The sequence below is a fragment of the Chanodichthys erythropterus genome, chromosome 3, assembly GCF_024489055.1.
Source record: "Chanodichthys erythropterus isolate Z2021 chromosome 3, ASM2448905v1, whole genome shotgun sequence".
NCBI lineage: Eukaryota > Metazoa > Chordata > Actinopteri > Cypriniformes > Xenocyprididae > Chanodichthys > Chanodichthys erythropterus.
This window is the reverse complement of record NC_090223.1, coordinates 68905807-68925103: the sequence shown is the minus strand read 5'-3', so window position 1 is coordinate 68925103 and position 19297 is coordinate 68905807. Positions and strand designations below refer to the sequence as shown.

The 19297-nt window shown below is 35.3% G+C and overlaps 1 pseudogene; it reads right to left on the bottom strand.

Moving 5' to 3' along the window:
- The window catches only part of LOC137006927 (gastrula zinc finger protein XlCGF57.1-like), a 194374-nt pseudogene that overhangs the window by 131914 nt on the left and 43163 nt on the right, over positions 1-19297 (bottom strand).

Below are 19297 nucleotides of genomic sequence, written 5' to 3'. Positions count from 1 at the left end.
AAAAATAATCAGTTATTTAACAGTGACTGAATTATATAAAGAAAGCTCAAAGAAAGTCCCCTTTGCAATCGTTGGAGCAGCACGCTGAAACTGTCAATTAAACAGCGTGAGTTTATCAGTGACTGACGTGCAAAACTCCCGTTTTATTCAGTGAATCTCTTATATCGCGTTTGCACTGTTAATGAAGATGAAAGCATTTGTTTGTGTAGAGAAATTTAGTTGCAATGATGAGATCACAGCTTTCAATCGCTCAACATGTCTATGATTGACTACAATGTTCATCTCTGCAACCTCTGGAGGATGCAGCCTTCGAAATGAGACAGCTATTGTTTAGCCTTGTATCCGGCCTTGTCTCCGTGTTTTTGACCCTGGACTGTTTCCGTGTTTATGATTGTTTGCTGCCTGCCTAGACCTTTGCCTGTGATTGGATTATTTTTCTCGTTTCTGTTTGCTGGTGTTTGACCCTCTGCCTATATGACTACGCTCATCCTATTAATAAAGTCTGCATGTGGATCTCCAACTCTGTTGTCGCGTCCCATACATTACACATACAAGGAACAAAAGAAAACAACGGGAAAAACACTAATAAAGCAGACAGCGGCAGTTATCGTACAAAACGTAATGTACATAATACACTCGAGTCATCTTATGATTATCGTGTTTATATTGTTTCACATGTACATGTTGAGAAAAAACTATAATATCCACATGCTCGGGTGAGAAAACAAGCTGCACTGACAGACGTTGCAGAAACACAAATATAACAATAATACATAACGCTGTGCTAAGCTAAGTTTCTAACAGCAGCACTTTGTATTTTCTGTTCGTAAATATATCTCCCTCTGTGAAACTTAAAGGAAGCATATGTCTCAAAATCATTTTGCTATTAGATAAGTTATCTTATCGGCTCACTCAGGTTACAGCTGCGCTTACCTGTTGTGAATGCAGTGATGAACAGCTTTCTTTCCTCATTTGACGGGTGTTTAGATTTCATGTGTTTTCTCATTATGGTGGTGATATTATTATAACTCAGTTTCATTAATTCATTTGATTAAAAGTAATTCCATTGTGTAAGATCATTTTCATCTAAGTAATTCCAAACTTCGCGAGGCAGGCAACAACATTTTGCGACAATCAAATAAAATAAACCTATTAAACATGCTCCACAGCACCACCCGGTGCATTTAGTTATAACTGCAAGTCATGAAAACTCTCGGAGTGTTTGGTATGGTAATGGATATGACAATGTAGATATATTTGGTCTTGGTGGAATAGATCTGCTACGCTGCTGCTGCTTTATTGCTGCTGCTGCAGAGCAAGTATGGGACTTGCTACTGCCAATACATACATGACCCGCTGCTGTGAGCAAGTAAGACATGCTGCTGCTGTACAATATAGCGTACATGAATAACCCCCCAACAGAGCAGGTTACATGATATTGGACAATACAAGCCCAAAGATGTCAGAGATCCCCCATCAATGCAGAAGGCAAGATAATGATTCACCCTCACCCCCCAGCAGATCTACCGCCAAAACAAATGTACTGCTGCTGCTTCGAAGAGCCATAGGAACCGTGTGTAAGCTATCTATGTGTGCCTGGCTCATTTTTGCCACAACAAATATTCTGGGCCGTAAGGCTTGGCTCTAGTTGCCTATTAGACTATGTGTGCCTGGGCTATCACGCCGAATGGCTTAGCTCTAGTGGCCTATGTAAATGTGTGTCTGAGCCAAAAGGCTCAAACATACCAATTAGAACACACATTATGTGTGGCTTTAACAAATGGTAAAACATTGCAGGCTAATAGAGATAAGAAACCCTCCTCAATCACCTGAGCAAATAATAGTATAATGATGTAGCATCATTTGATAATGTCATTGTAACCCTATATACTCCTAAAAGTAATCTCATTCAGATGAAAGGAAAATTAATTAGCATGACTTCAACATGCATCAGCTGACCCAGCCCGAAACATGTAGGTACATAAAACATCAGCCCTGAAGAGTTGTTGAAGTTGAGCAATACTATGAAACATTTATATTTACACATCATAATATCAATGAGATTAACAGAACTCAATATTTTTAATTAATATTCTATCTTGTCTGAGTTGCATGCTAATGCATTTCTATTACATCTTTGTCCCATATGCAATGGTTATGGCAGTGGATGCAATTTGACAGTGAATCCCATAACATAATTTCTCAGCGTGCAACTGACTGTCAGCCCTCACAGATAAACAAATTAAAACGTATGGCCGCATTCACTTTTCTCAGTAGCGAACTCAAAGTTCCGCTACGTCAATGGCTGACCACCACACTGCAAAGTGCCTCCTATTTACGCTCCTGTTAATGGATACCTCTGCATTTTAAGCAGAGAGAGAGAGATTTCTAACGGACATGCAGCACTGCTTAGATTAACAAAGCTTGTCCATAATTCGGCCACACTGCCTGCCGTTGCAACACACTGCATATAGAAAACACCTGAAGTTATCCAGAACGCAACAGGAATTATACTATACAGATTATAACACAAAATTACACATTAAGCATCAACTGAGGCACTCTTGCTTCGTTTGAAGAACACATAGAACTGCCTTTGCACACTCTAAGGTAAGCAGAAATGATAAATATCATTCTACGCGAAATCCATTAATTAAATGACTTACCGACCTTGCAAAATCGCTGTTCGTCCTGTAGTATGAAAAGTAAATGCACAATAAAATCTGAATACAGCTGCTCACGTACTTAGTATGTAAATAAGATGAAAACATTGTTTGCATTTTAATCATGATATATTCACATTGCATGATCACTCATTAGCTGTCACAAACTCATCTCACTCAATAGCAAACAGGTTACTTTAGCCCTGCATGCAACGTCTGCTGCGTTCTGTTATGTTGTTGATATCCACTCCATGGCTATCTGAATTTGTTATCCATACTGCTGCTGCTGTACAAAATACTTGCTGTAGCTTCGTTAGAATGTGATACAAGCAAAACGCGCTTCCATTTAAAGTTCAGCAAGCTTGTCTCTGTATCATTATAAAACATGCATATGCACTAGCTGCTAAAATGCTTAGTAAATCTCTCTAAGCATTAAACAGACTGTTGATATGACAGACAACGCAAATGCAGTGGTAGTATAAGAACCCATGTACTTATCTTAAGGCTGGTTCACACTGTGTGATTTTGGCCACGATTTGGTCGTCTGAGACAAATTTTGCAAATACTAAAAGATTCCTATAATCCTAGCCTAAAATCTGTAGTCTTTGATCGCTAGTTTGACAAGTTCACCGTCAGCCGGTTAAAGGATAAGTTCACTTTTAAATAAACTTTTGCAAATAATTTACTCACCCCCATGTCATCCAAGATGTCCATGTCTTTCTTTCTTCAGTCGAAAAGAAATTAAGGTTTTTGATGTAAACATTCCAGGATTTTTCTCCTTATCATTCATTTCAATGGGCGCCCAACGGTTGAAGGTCCAAATGGCAGCTTCAGTGCAGCTTCAAAGGGCTTTAAACGACACCAGACGATGAATAAGGGTCTTATCTAACGAAACGATTGGTCATTTTTTTTTTTAATTAAAAAGTTTAAGTTTTATAAGCACAAATGCTAGCCTTGCTCTTTTCTCCGATGCGCGTAAAATCTGTCGTTTTTAATTTTTAGTTTGACATGTTCACCTTCAGCCGGTTAATGACCGTTGCGGTCAAATTTTACCTCAGACGAAATTCTGGCAGTGTCAGAAGATTTGGCGCATAATCCTCCAGTGTGACTTCTCCTACGACAATCGTCAAACTGTCATGTTTGATGATGTAAAACTCCGGACAAGTTTTCATGCACGTCTGTTTTTAATGTGTTTTGGCTGTCGTGCAGTCTGACATTAATGACAGATGAGATCCAACAGTGTGACATGAGGATCATGTTCGTACAGTCTGACAAGTAACCATCGTAAAGGACTATTGTAAATCGCACAGTGTGAACCCGGCTTTAGATGATTTTTGAAGCACGCTGCGCTACTAAGCAACACTAACTCATGTATTTAAATATTAAGCACACAAGCTCATTGGCTACTAATACAGCAGGAACCAATCATCTGTGACCTATAGATAATGATGCGATAATTAGCAGGTTGTGTTAAAGGACCTATTAGTCTGTGCCATCTAGAGTTTCATGCCAGAACTTTGTATTTTTATTTCTTAGGATTTATCATGGATTCACTGCATTACGGCCAGCAAATCAACATAGTAAAATTCGTATAGTCTTTTTATTTTTTCGAATATAAATTACAGATCGGATATTCAAATATTGGACTATTTGTGCACACCCCTAGCATAGACTACTGCACAGCGTCTCGGGTGAAGGTGCGACACAGAAATATAAATCAGCCTTTACCGTTACATTTTAGGGTTGGGTTAATTTTTTACAGGTGTGTTTGATCAGGGATGGACTCTGCAGAATAGTGTCCCTTCAGGACCAGAGTTGCCCGTCTATAGATCTTATACACCAGTGGTTTTCAAACCTTGTCCAAAGGGACTCACCACTGCACATTTTGCATGTCTGCTGTATTTTTCACATCTGGTTAAGATCATCAGTTTGTTAGAGGAGAGCTGACATTGATGGAGGAATTTACAAACTACAATTTCTGTTCATCACCGGACCTGATATAAACCTAAATATACTCAAATTATTTAAATTAATTGAAAAGTGTTTTACTATTCAATAAGTGACAGAAGATATTTGTTGTTGTAATGTCATACATAACACACACAATAGTATTAGCCATTCTGTACTCCGGCACGGTTAGCGATCCAGATACAGAGCCATCACACTAGTGATATTAGACGGAAAGAATGAGTGCTTATGAGATGTGTTTTCTCAGCACAAAACTGGTTATACTGTAACTATGGTTAACTTCACAGACTTCAGTGAATGAATACCAGTACAAACATGTGCATCAAACAGACGGAGCACAGTTGAATAGAAATGAAACACTAGACGTCCTGTTCCTGGAGATCTAAGTACATTCAGAGTTCAGACCCAACCCTGATCAATCACACCTGAAGCAGTGAACTAAGATCTTCAGGGGCAGGTGTGTTCGATCAGGGTTGGATCTGAACTCTGCATGTATGTAGATCTCCAGGAACAGGATTGGGCAATCCTGCTCTAGGTTCATCAGCTCATTATTAGAGACTCATGATCGGTAATTAATTTCTCAAAACAAAATCTACAAGTGTCCTGTTGAGGTACTCCAGGGCTGCGCTCAAGTTCAGATTTTTAGGCCCTTCCCTTGCTAACTTCCCTCCATCTTAAGGACTCAGATGTACATCATTGTTTACACTGAACCAACACTGGCAGAATCTGTCTAGCTACTTTAAACGTACCTCTCTGAGCTCTTGATCCCAGGTCATTAAATGTGCATTAAAAAAAATACTTAAATACAAGCAAGTACATTTGTAGTACATTATTTTGGTGCTAAATAAAAGTGTCAAAGTTGTACACTATACATACACTATTTCAAAGTATATTTGTACTTCAGTAGTACTTCACTGCACTTGGAAAAGTATACTAAATACCAGAACTACTTAACTTGATTTTTAGTGCATTGAAATAAAGTATACTACCTCAAAAATATACATGAGAGTTTTATTAGTGTATTTGTTAAAAGTGTGCTTTGAATGCTTTAAACATTAGTTCAATCTTAGTAGACTTTTATGTAGTAATCCTAAGTTTAAATGAAGTTCATTTTATTACAAATATATTATTAATGTATTAGACATAAGTACATTTTCCCAGCTGTGGTAAATAAGTACACTTAATATAAACGCACTAATTAGCACTAACACTTAAATAGTTTATTAGTGCATTGAAATAAAGTATACTACCACAAAAATATACAGAGGAGTTTTATTAGTGTAATTCTAAGAAGTATTCTTTCAATGCTTTAAAATTAGTTAAATCTTAGTAGACTTTTATGTAGTAATCCTAAGTTTAAATGAAATTCATTTCATTACAAATATATTTCTAATGTTCTGGTTAAGAGTACATTTTCCCAACTGTGGTACTTAAGTACACTCAATATAAATGCACTAATTCACAGTAACATTTAAATAGTTTATTAGTGCATTGAAATAAAGTATACTACTGCAAAAATATACAGAAAAGTTTTATTAGTGTAATTCTTAAAAGTGTGCTTTCAATGCTTTAAAATTAGTTCAATCTTAGTAGACTTTTGCAAAGTAATTCTAAGTTTAAATGACAATCACAAATATATTACTAATGTTCTAGTCATAAGTACATTTTCCCACCTGTGGTACTTAAGTACACTTAATATAAATGCACTAGAACACTTCAAATGATTTTAAGTGTAGTCAGATAAAGTATAACAAATAGTGTTTTATAAGTGCAATACTTAAAAGTGTGCTATGAATGCTTTATATAAAATTCTACTGGATTTTATATATACTGTCACTAAGTTCAATTTTAATGGATTTTCATGAAAAATACAGTACAAAATGAATTAATTACAAGTAAACAGGTGAAAAAGACGTAGGCCTATTATTAAATGTATTAAAAAATATACTTGAAATGCAAGTTGTTAATAATACATTTTTATTCCCAATATGCTTATTAAAAGTGCATTAAAAATATTTTGAATTGCATTTTAATATATTTCTAAACAGTATACTAGAAGTACTTTGTTACTAGATATATGCTAGTTACAGTTTTATCATATTCTGAAAACAAGCATATTTTTAATACATTTCTAAACAGTTTACTAGAAGTACATTGGTAATATATATATGCTTTGATACATTTTAAAAAAAATTGCTGAACACAAGTATACTTTTAGTGAAATTAGTGTATTTACAGAAAGCCTAGTTATGTTACTTTTATTTAAAGTATTTTTATATGTACTTTAAGAAAATAGCAAAAGGATTCAGCTTTAAGTGGGTTTAAATGTACTTAATAACCATGTGTAGGCCTACTGCAATCTATCCTATTTTAAATATTTATATATTTAGAATTTTAATATTTTCGAAATAAATATATTTTGAAAAACATTAACATTTACAGTGTACCAACTTAATGTATTATAAACATTTTTCAACTATTATTGAGCACTGCCATAAGCATATTTATCTTTGCCATAAGCATATTTTAAACGGTTATACTACTTTAAAGGCTGTTGTCCGTTACATGTTATTTGTAATAGTATACTACTGGAATTTCCACAAGGATTTCAACATCATATTATTTGAAATGCACCATAAATCCATTTTCCAATGATACTTAAAAATGGGCTATATATTTACTTGTGTTTAAATTTAATCAACATGTGTAACACACGTGAGGAAACCTGATTGGTTTCAAGGTCGCTGAACAGCTCTGATTGGTTCTTATGATAATGAGCTGCAGGCTCTCACCTGAGAGAAGCTGTTTAACAGATATGCTGTGCATACGAAGCCTATGTGCCTTGAATGTTAATAGTAGACTAATTTAAACTGCTAAATGATATATATATATATTAGAGCGATCGTGTCACTTTAGAACACTTGGAAGAGACCATGCGATTCATATGCATTACTGTTTTTTCGATGCCTTTTTGAAACGTTTTGATGAATCATCTTTCATCGGAGGGATATAAATCTCTGAGATTTCACTAAAATATCTCAGTTTTTCTTTCGTGTGGCTTTTGGAACCCCGTTATTTTGTGACTCCAGGTAAGATTTGTATTTGATTAACTTTACTTTTCTATGCTAGTCTTATTTTTGATACAAAGTGTAACAGTGCGTCTTTTTCAATGCAGCTACATTCAGTTTGACCAATCAGACGCGATCAGATGAAGATGCTGCACGCAGAAGTTACAGGTAAGTTTTAAATTGCTGTTTGCGTAAAGAAAATGTATGCTGTTTGCATACATTAAAAAATAAAAAACTGAAATCTGAATGCAGAGACAAGCGAAGAGTGTTTTAATGTCGTATCACCTCTGTTATAAAGATTTTTTTTTTTGTAACTCAGTTTTCTTTATTGCTTCAAATATCAATATCAATGACTTTGTGATTGAACTCTGCTCACTGTAAATAGGGTTTTTGGGCTTCTTCTAATCTTATGTTTAGTGTGAGTGCTGCATAGTGACGACAGACAAGAGGATAAAATAGACACTCGTATGTCAAGCTTGATGACGATACGAAATTCTAATGAATATCAATGCAAATTATAAAACACTGTATATTCAATCATGGATGCAAAACTGTTATTCATTTGTTAATTTTATACAAATTCCTTTTTTCCCTTTCACAGATCCTGTGATAAAGCAGCCTTCAAATAGTAGTGTCTGAATTACAAGACCTCAGTTGCAGAAAATGCCAGTTGTGCTCAAAGAAGTGACCCTCCACTTGAAGATGTGACATTTAAACTCTTTTGTTTCTTTGTTTGGTTCAGGCATTTGCATGCTTACATTTGTTAAAAAAAAATACACTTCACTTCTGTACTTTGTTTTTCAGTGACTTTTTCAGAAAATTGCATTGTAATTCTTATTCACTGATGTAAAATTCTGAAATGTTTTATTTATTTTAAAGTATTTTAGTCAAAAGATTAAATGCTGCTGTACTTTTTAACGTACTGTAAGAATATTTACATATTGTGTACACCATTACAGTGCATTAATTTTTTTAGATTTCAAAGTGTGTGTGTGTGTGTATACAGATAAAAACAGCTTTATAGTGTTATGCTAATGCATTTGTAATGACCTGAAATTGTATTGGAAATGTTCATAAAGCACATTAAAACAATACTTCAGATCTAACTGTAATAGCAGAAGTTTTAAAAGTACATTGTAAATGTATTTAAAGAAATACACTTAAATTGCACTAAATGTACTTAAAATGGGTCCATTTTAATTTAATATATTGCAAATAGCTTAAAACATGAACTTAAGTACATCTTGAAATACGCTGCTTGTACTTCAAGTTGTTTCAAAATAATACATTTAATATGCACTTAGTATAGTATAATTTTTAATATATTAAGTGTGTCCACAAAGCACAATTTAAATATATTTAGTGCCATAAAATACACTTTTTAAGTACACTTCCATAAAAATTGTGTGTATGATAGATGGTGTAATGAATGCGGACTCATAGTAAGATCCATTTGCAGCTTTTATTAAGGTGAGAGTGGTCGTACAGACAGGGTCAATCAGGAGCGAACAGGAACAGCAAGGAACAGGCAGAATCGTGGTCAAGGAACAGGCAGATATCACTCACAGGTCAGTATACAAAGCAAGGGTCAGGACAGGCAGCAACGGGTCAATAAACAGGAAACAGTCAGGATTGGTAACAATAAACAGGCAGACAATAAACACAGGGAAATGTCTAGTGATGACTGACTGTCTGACACCGATGCTCCGACACAAGCTTCGAACTCGGAGCAGCATTTTTCTTGAACTACTGCTTCGGAGCTTGCTTTGGTGCGGAAAAACACACGTGACCGATGACGTCCGAAGCAGCAACTGCTTCAGTTCTCTAAGTGAATCACGTGAGTGGTTCAGACCAGTCGATACTGCTTCGCATCGCGAGAGGCTTCATGACGCGAGACTTTGCTGCGCGCACGCTTCAGCAGCTTTTTAGGTGCGTAATAGGACTATATAGACACCCAAAATGATGCACAAGATGTGGGTTTGTTGTATTAGGAGTTTGCATAGTTGTTATTATCACGGCATTGTGTGATCATCATCATGGAGCCAGCTAGGAAGATAACATTTTTATCTGATCAGTCCTAATAAGGTGCTTTATTATACCTTGGTTATCCTACTGCACCTGGCTTATTTATTTTGTGGCTGGTTTATTTACATCATTCACACAAACCCTAGTTATACTTATACAGACATTATATTGCTATCTACAATTTCGCCACTAGATGTCACTGAAACGAAGCTTTGAATGAATGAACCCATTTTCAAAACAATTGATGAAGTGGTTCAATACTGATTCGTTGCTTCATTTGGACATCACTAGAAATGTCACACAGGGTAAACAAGACCTCACGGTGAGGTGGTGTGAGTGAAAGTCCTTTATAGTCCTGTTAATGTACTGCAGCTGGGTGTGGTGATTAGTGATAGTGATTGGTGGAGTGAGTGCAGGTGATTGGCAGAGAGGATTATGGGTAATGTAGTCCGGGAACTGACAGGAACAGACGGTGATCATAACAGATGGGTTCAAATGTACTACAAGATGTTACTAAGTACATTTTTTTAAATACAGATAGTATATTAAAAGCACATTTTAGTTCAAATTTATGGTGTCTCAAAATAGCAAAGTTGAGTACACTTAGATGTTCTTAAGATTATATAAAGAAGTACTAAAAAGAAGAGCTTTTAGTACATTAAATACAAAATAAGCGCATGGAAATAGAGCACTTTAAGTACATTATGGAAGTGTATTAAGTGTACTAAAAAAAGTGTATTTTACTGCACTTTTTTTTGATCTGGGATTGCTTGGAATATGCAATGGAGCTGATTTGCACTTATAGTAAGTAAGTTATTGGCAGATCTGAGGGACCTATAGGAGCTGAGTTCACATAAATAAGATCAGAGATATAAGATGATGCTTGTCCATTAAGATCTTTAAAAACAGCAACATCTTTAAATTGAATTCTGAAAAAGACAACAAGCTAAAACTGGAGTGATATGATCATGTTAACAGTCTAGCTGCTGCATTCTGGACCATCTGCAAATGTGCCAATGAGGATTGAGAAAGGCCAAGGTACTGCGAATTACAATAGTCCGGCCGTGATGTGATAAATGCATGAATAATCTGGATAGGAAAGTGATGATTTAAGTCTGGAAATGATTCTCAGTTGATAGAAGCTGTTTTTAACTACTGAGCTAATTTGTTTTTCAAGACAAAGCTCAGAGTCAAAGATAACACCTACATTTTTTGCATGTGATGTAATATATGGAGTAAGATTGTCTAAGTAATTGGCTATAGAATTTCTGTTTTTGGAGGGTCCAAAAATAATCACCTTAGTTTTGTCATATATACATAGTTATATAAGTAGTTACTGAAGTACACAGAAACATACACAGGACAAATCCAAACATTATCCTGAATGTGTGTGAAAACAACTGAAATGTGTCTGTGCAGAAATACAGCATGTGATCAGTGCGTCGAGAGAGAGAGAGAAAGAGAGAGAGAGAGCTCATACATGATTTGTTTGAATATAACGGACTAAAATAATGGACAGAATATCTTAATAGAACATGATCTTTACTTAATGTTGCATAATTTTGACTAATACAGTGTATTGTTGGCTATTATACAAATATACCCGTGCAACTTATGACTGGTTTTGTGGTCTGGGGTCACATTTAATGGAAACACTGAATTTTAAAGTGATGTTGTCTTACGGTGTGGAACGGCATGAAGGTAAGTAATAAATGACAGAATTTTGATTTTTCTGTGAACAAACCCTTTAATTACAAGTAACCAGCCTTAAACCAAACCCTAACCCTTGCTCTACAGTAAGTCCACTTGAATGAAACGACTGAGTGAATTCAGAGTCTGCGTTCCAGTTCGTTTTTTAAATGCCCTTCCCTCGCTAATTTCACAGATTTTGTGCTGCTATTTAACAATCATTTGAAACTAGAAATTCATTCAGCATCTGCAAACCTTAATTAAACCATTTCACGATCAATTAGACAGGAATTTATACCTGAATGATATTATGCTGGAATGAATGAACTCTGTAATATTATCTGTAAGATAATACTTCTGTATATTCTCTATTTCTGTAGAGCTGGACATATTAATGATGATCAAATGACTGAGTTCAGTTGTGAGAATAAAACCAACCTGTTTGTTCCTCAGTTTCTTCATGTTTCACACTGAATGTTTCTTCAATCTTCATATCTTCAGTCTCATCTTTATTAAACTCAATCTTCATTTCTTCAGTCTCCTCTTTAATAATCATCTTCGTATCTTCAGTCTCTTCTTTATTAAACTCAATCTTCATTTCTTCAGTCTCCTCTTTAATAATTATCTTCATATCTTCAGTCTCTTCTTTATTAAACTCAATCTTCATTTCTTCAGTCTCCTCTTTAATAATTATCTTCATATCTTCAGTCTCTTCTTTATTAAACTCAATCTTCATTTCTTCAGTCTCCTCTTTAATAAACTGTAAGTAGAGAATAATTAAACAGAGTTAAAAGTCTTCAATGACCTAACGTTGGAATAAAAAAAAAAACCACTCAAAACTAACACTGCAAATTAATAAACTTCATATTTAGATAATTATGATCTACATTTGGTATTTAACGAGTTATAGATTATATTTAAATGATTACTCTTAAATGAAAACATGTTAGTTAGTTTGTTAGTGTTTGTTGTTCTCATTCATGTTCGAACAGCACAAGTCGTGATTCAGTGAATCATTTATCAAAGTGTTTGATTCAATTGACTCGGAGTTGAAAAGTTCAGTTTCTCCATCATGACTCTCCAGAGACTGAACTCGTGTTCATGATAAACTGATTTATGATTTATATAGAGAGAGAAATGAGACGCAGGTTTACTGTTTCTCATCAGTGGATGAGTTTTACTCACACAAATATCCTTCATTACAGTTAGATAAAGAATCACAATGTTACATTAAATAGTAAATAAACTCATTAAACATCGCTGGTAAAACTATTAAAACTACAAAACTGTTTCCGTCGATTAAAACAGCTTAAATTCTTAAAACAATCCTTAATTCAGCAGAATCACAGCAGATGTAGGAGTGCGGTGCAGTCTTATGACGTCATGTCGTCACTCCAAAATAAAAGTCATGCATTGTCTACAATCACAGAAGTGTACAGAAATCCAACTATTTTACAAGATAATATATATATATATATATATATATATATATATATATATATATATATATATATATATATATTAGATATATATAATCTTATATTATATATTTTTGTTACATTTTTACAAAAAATCTTCTGATTTAACCTTGAGATTTGAAGTATTAGATAGCTTAGATATTTGCAACACTATTTACAATGAAACTAATAATCAGTAAAAATCAATCTGTAGTTATTAATAGAATAACGAGACACAAACCGTCGTGTTTGGCCCCATTTATTTATGATCACAGTGCACACATACAAACTTTTAGTCCAAAAGTGCGCACATTTGTAGAAATACACGTTTACCTCAGATTTCATTAAAGAGAATATAAGCCGGGCCGTACGCAGGGTTTCATAATTACCCTGGTCAGAAAATGTTGTTAGTTTGGGGGGTACGGGGGCATGGTCCCCTAGAAAATTTAGATTTCCCTGGTGTACATATGTGCATTTTTAAGACATTTTAAATGGGTGGTTCAGTGTTTTTTTTCTAGGCTTGTTTCTGGGGCAGTTTAACATGTCTTAATGCTTTGTTTTTTTTTTTTGTTTTTTTTTGAAAATGCTGTATTTTTCATATATTTTACCTTTATTCTGCATTCCCTACATTCGTTCACTATTTACCCACAATCCTCTCTGATTTTGAATGTACATTCAATGTACACTCGTTAAAGCTGCGTTTATTTGTCAAGTGTAAAGTATAATTTTTTATTAATTAGAACAACTTTGTAAAGATATTTTTAAGCGAAATGATACACGTTTATATCATAAAATATATACTTATTATCATATGATAATTTGGTCGATTTTTCTCACATGTTAGTGAACTGTTGTACAGTGTATTTAACCTACGTCTTAGAATGTGATGTTTTGACGAATTTTTATTTGCTTTATGAACGGATGAGGATGAGGATGTTAGGCAGCTAATTTTAAAAAGAACTCGGTTCGGTCATCTGTTTTCTGGGCGGAGATATGCTGCCCAGCAAGGATGGGAGTGAGTTTTAGGAATATATATATATATTTGTTGAGGTTTTATTAATGTACATTTATTAATGTGTTAAATCATTACATGTACTACAGAACAGTTCTGAAGGAGATGGGCCTGCTGGGTGTTGTATCCCCCTCTAGGGGGATAACTATTTTATACAGATTTGCTGTACACCTTTGTGGAATCTAATTTTTTTAAATAATTCATTAATTATACATTTGTAAATGTGAAGAGACACCAAAAAAAAAAAGTTTTATCCCTGAATTCGATACACATAAGGTATCAGAAAACATTTTTACAGATCTCAAGCTAGCACAGACCTGACCAAACATAACATTATGCACATTTAATCCACAATCCATCTCTGTATAGTGCCAAGATCATGTGCTTGTTTGATTTAAACATTTCACCATCTGTGAGAATTTCATCATTTTCAGATTGAGCTCTATTAAGAGTATCCCAGACATCTTATTCCTTGCCAGCTTTGCAGCAAAGAAAGCAAGGGAATGTATTGGAATGAAATAATTTTGTCATTTTCTTGTTTATTAAGGCATATCTTGATGGGTTTTTATCATTTTCAGCTCTTTGACGCAGTACTGTTCCAGCATCCATTCAGAGCTAATGTTTTTAATGCATTGCTCAAAAAACATGACCATAGTTTGTTCTTTCTGCCAGAATATGGACTACTGCTTGTTTGTTGTTCCTGTGATTTGATGATCTTGCTGTACGTCATTCAACTCTGCCTGTATAATAATTGACACAATTATGACAGAAATAACAATGACAAGAATTATTTTTTTGGAAAGTAAATAAAAACACTACCAAAATATATATTTATATGTTTTTACATTCTTCCCAGTAAGTATTGTATTGTATAAAGTATTGTTACAGGGTATTACACAAGTAGACAGTAGCCTACTCTTTCAGTGTTTCACCGGAGACAAAAATACCCCTCCCCGTACCATTAGTCAAGGTATTAGCATGGTAAACGTAACCTTGCAGTCTCGTGATACAGAGAATCAGATTTGTTGACACTATAACGTTATACTACGGGCTTGTACGGTTTTAGGCTTATACTACATTTTTATTTCTGAGCTCAGTCCTTATGTAAATCAAACACTTCTTATTGCCTGCCTGATTTCACAGCGAACTTATGTTACTCAGCTAATGTGACTGACACTTTCAGGACAACCAAATACCATGCAAAAGTACACTTACAGCGTTGGGTGATGATCCACTTTGTTGTGTTCGTGATTTAAATATTGTCGGTGTAGCCTCATCCTTTAGGCGTGTTCCTGTGCAGGTATAGTCCTCCGGTGTGAAATGCTCGGAGCAAACACGCCACTTCTTCAGAGTCATCAACGGTGTTTTTGGATTCTTGTTCAAAGCAGCTAACCAAGCTCTCCGCTGTATGTGGTGAGCTGGAATTCTGTGAAACATGACGGCACTATATACCTTCTCCTTCTTATCACAACCCTTTACGATGCACGTTATAACCATGATTGTCCACAAACTATCTTCCTACAACCTGATACTTCGTCAACTCTGCTCAAACTATTACTACTGGTACAGGTCACGTTGATTCTATTGACGGAGATGAGAGGGAGCGGGGGCCGGTGAGAGGACTTTTCACGAGTGAAGATATTACTGCGCCAAGTCAAAGTGCTCCCGAGCACTTGCTATGGTATTCCGCCATACAATATAGTTATCCATTTTACACGCTTAGAAAAGCGCAACGTTTTGTTTTGTGTCACCGTCCTAGGTCGAGTTACACTACTCGAGTAACTGTATTTAAATAGGGAAAACGTGGAGGTGTTTGGTAGCTTCTCTGCTTGGCCCCTATTGAATGAACTGGGCTAAGCTAAGTGCTAACAAAGTTTCGCCGCAAGACAGAGCGATTCGGTGCACGCACTGAGACGAGAGAGATATGTATCAACTCGTCTTAGTTAAGGGAATAACATAGTTTAATATGAAAAACGGTGGAGTATCCCTTTAAAGGCACATCAACATCATGAACAGTATTCAACATAATTTAGGTGGCTGTTACACACTGTTCAATACTTCAGTCGAAAGCTGAATAGGTGTCGTTTAACAAAACTCTCGGCCAGGAGATTCAATGCTGTGTTTGTTAGGATGGTATAGAATACACTGTAGAGCGTGGCTATTTAAGGGTGTTTAAAATCACTCAAGACATTGAATTAGTCCAGCTAAAATATACCCTACCTGTTGATGAAGTTCATCATTGGTAATACAGTAAGTAGTTTTTTTTTATACTGTGAAATTTCCCTGATTAACATCACCTACCCAATTTTTAGATCACCAGTAGATAACTTGAGACTATCAAGCCACCCCAGTGCCTTTAGTATGACAGGGAGTGTTTCATTCAAGAATGCTTTGTTTGTGTTAGACAGCTGTCCACACGTATATTCAATGACTGAAAGCGTGGACATAGACCTGTGTATTTTTGATAAAGACCTTATTGCAGAAGAGTCCAAGCCTAATAGTAGGGCAACAGAGAGCCCATTCACAGTTGGGTTGGTCTAAATGAATTTAATTTTGACATTGAATGTGCCTTGAGGCTATTTCTGTATGTGTGTGTTGTGGTTTTATTTGTATGACAACTTGTTTGCCTTTAAAATGTAGTAACCTTTGTGTGTGTGTGTGTGTGTGTGTGTGTTGTACATTTCAGATTGACAAAGCCAAAATTCAGACGTTGCCCTGCTTGCCAGGTTGAGAACCAGGCCATTAGGAAGTGCTGCATCGCCTGCTATGCAAGCCTCAGCAAAAGTAAAAAGATTGAGGCCCTCAAAGACCGCCTGGATAATGAGTGGGGGCAGGGGGTCTGGAAAAACCGGAATGCAGCAAGAGTGTTTTTTTCTGCCCAAGTTGCAGTAAGTAAAAATACTCATGCTTCATGAATTGGATGGTAGTCAATATGAAACTCAAAACACATTACATTAACATAAATACTATCCTATGATCAAACTATCGACATTATCATTTCTAACTGCATAGAACAATCTGCGTAGAATTTGCGAAGTGGGAGCTGACCATAACTGAAAGTGGCACAGAAAACTGAAACTTTCCTTGCCCTCATTACTTTTTGCTATTTTGCTGTTCAGTTCTTGTTGTATCAAATTTTCTTGTTTCTCTACCTAACGACAACACTCACTGATTTCGAGCAATAGGGATATGGGTTGAATTACGCTGGAGTTTTCCTTTTGGTTGGTCAAAGATTCTGTCATCTTGTGACTGAACGTACAGTTTTATAAAACTTTCCTTTCACTGACACGCTACAGGCACATGCTGAATACGGACACAAAGAGGAGAACACATGCGCCAGCAGAGAAAATACTGCAGCATGCACAAGTTCACTGTTCGCAAAATATAGAAAGAATAATATAAATACTACAATTGGGGTTGATATGAATGTATCTCTGAAAGGGAGGTCTTCAGAAAAGTTTTGATGGCATTTCCTCTTATCTCCGTATAAAGTAGTAACGTTAGCCAAGCAGCACTGCTTTTTGTATAGCAGTAACCAAGGAAACGCTATATTGCTGCTGTTCTATGAGCGCCACCTACTGTCAGAGAGTGAATTTGCATTTTCATTCATTCCGTCTGCTGATTGTGCAGATGTCTTATGAAGCATAATTTCACAAAGCTAAAATCAGGCCGTGCTGTTTTTGCTGTTAATCTTGAAATTATACAATAATTTAAATTAAAAACAACTGCTTATGTACATAACATCATTGTTGGGATTATGATAAAAATGCAGTGTTTGTCTCTAATATCAAAGGGCTACACATTTTTGTTTAAGGCCAGTTTGGCCTGTGAAAACATTAACAACAAATACATTTGCTTTAAAAAAACAAAACAAATCTACAAACAGTACCAGAATGGTGCTAATAAAAATATTAAATAAAGCATTATTTAAATAAATCTAATGGTATTTTTTGCTGTAAAAACAAATGCAGTTTTGAAGAGCAGTGTACAAGTTCTCTCGCAAATTAATTTGTTGTTTATATGGTTAATATTACGCTAATGCAACTATAAGCGCACTAAGGTTAAAAAATGCCACACATTGTTAATTTTTAATCCAGCCATCAACCTAAAAAGAGTTTAACACCCCTGCTCTAGACCATGTTAGTTTACTCAGTTGCTTATGACACATAGCAACGCAGCGAAAAGTACTTCTATGTTTTATTGAGAGTGGCCTACATTTACCTGTGGAGACGTGCCTTCACAAGCACCTATAAGAGCTTTTGTGACGTTTGAGTCGACGGAGGCACAACATGCGAAAGGTGCGTTTGAAAAATATGCTGTATTTTTGTAATCCTCTAGGTGCCGCTAGTGTCACAGAAACAACATCACCTTTAATCGTATCAGTTCAGGACACTAAATCAGACACGACAAATAAAAAACACCATGCCGTCAATTTAAATGTATGCCAGAAGTACTTTTTAAATTATTAATTAAAAATAAGCAGGCATATAATATAATTAGTATTTGCAGTATATTATAAATAAAAAGTAGAATGTAATTATAATAAAATAAGTAGGCTATAAAAATACAAATATCAGTATTCTTTAAAAAATAAGATGAAATTATGCAAACTGACTTTAACAAATGCACAGACTATTGATTAACATCCTCTGATAGTTACAGTAAGACTGTATTAAACAGTTTATTTTGTTTTCAGTTTTCATACAGAAATTAGGCCAATTTCCTTGTGGAGAAAATTAAATATATAAATACTATGAAAATAGTGTAAGTTATGATTTTTACCCATTTGGCTAAGTCTAGTTAGTTTTGTATCAAATAAAATGTGATTGTCGGTGATCGAGATCTGGCAGCAGCTCATTTTTCCTCTTGGGCGAGCGGTCCGCTCATAGCTTATCCTGCCCATGTAAACTCGCATAGACCAGCAAACCAATGAGAACGCGGAACGATGATGACGCTCCATAACAAAAGCGAGAAGGCGCAAAAGCTGCAGTAGATCAGCTTACCCGGAAGTCTCCGTAACTGGCAGATTTAAAGAAAATTACCGTAGTTTGGCAAATAAATTACGGACAGTTACATACGCATTACCAATCATGTAGGCTTTATGGTACACATCAAACAAGGGTTTCAATAGTAATTTATAATGTTAATATTAATTGCCGAGTCCACGAATGGCTTGGGTATGCAAAGCATTCGCAGCTTATATGGACCGCACGCCACTGAGATATATATATAATATATAATACTATGGAAGTGAATGGTACCTGGAAACTGCTTGGTCACAAACATTCTTCAAAATACCTTTTTTGTGTTCAGCAGAACAAAGAAATGTATACAGGTTTGGAACAACTCAGGGGTGAGTAAATGACAGAAATTTCTTTTTTGGATGAACTAAGTTTTAAATACTAAAAATTGTAA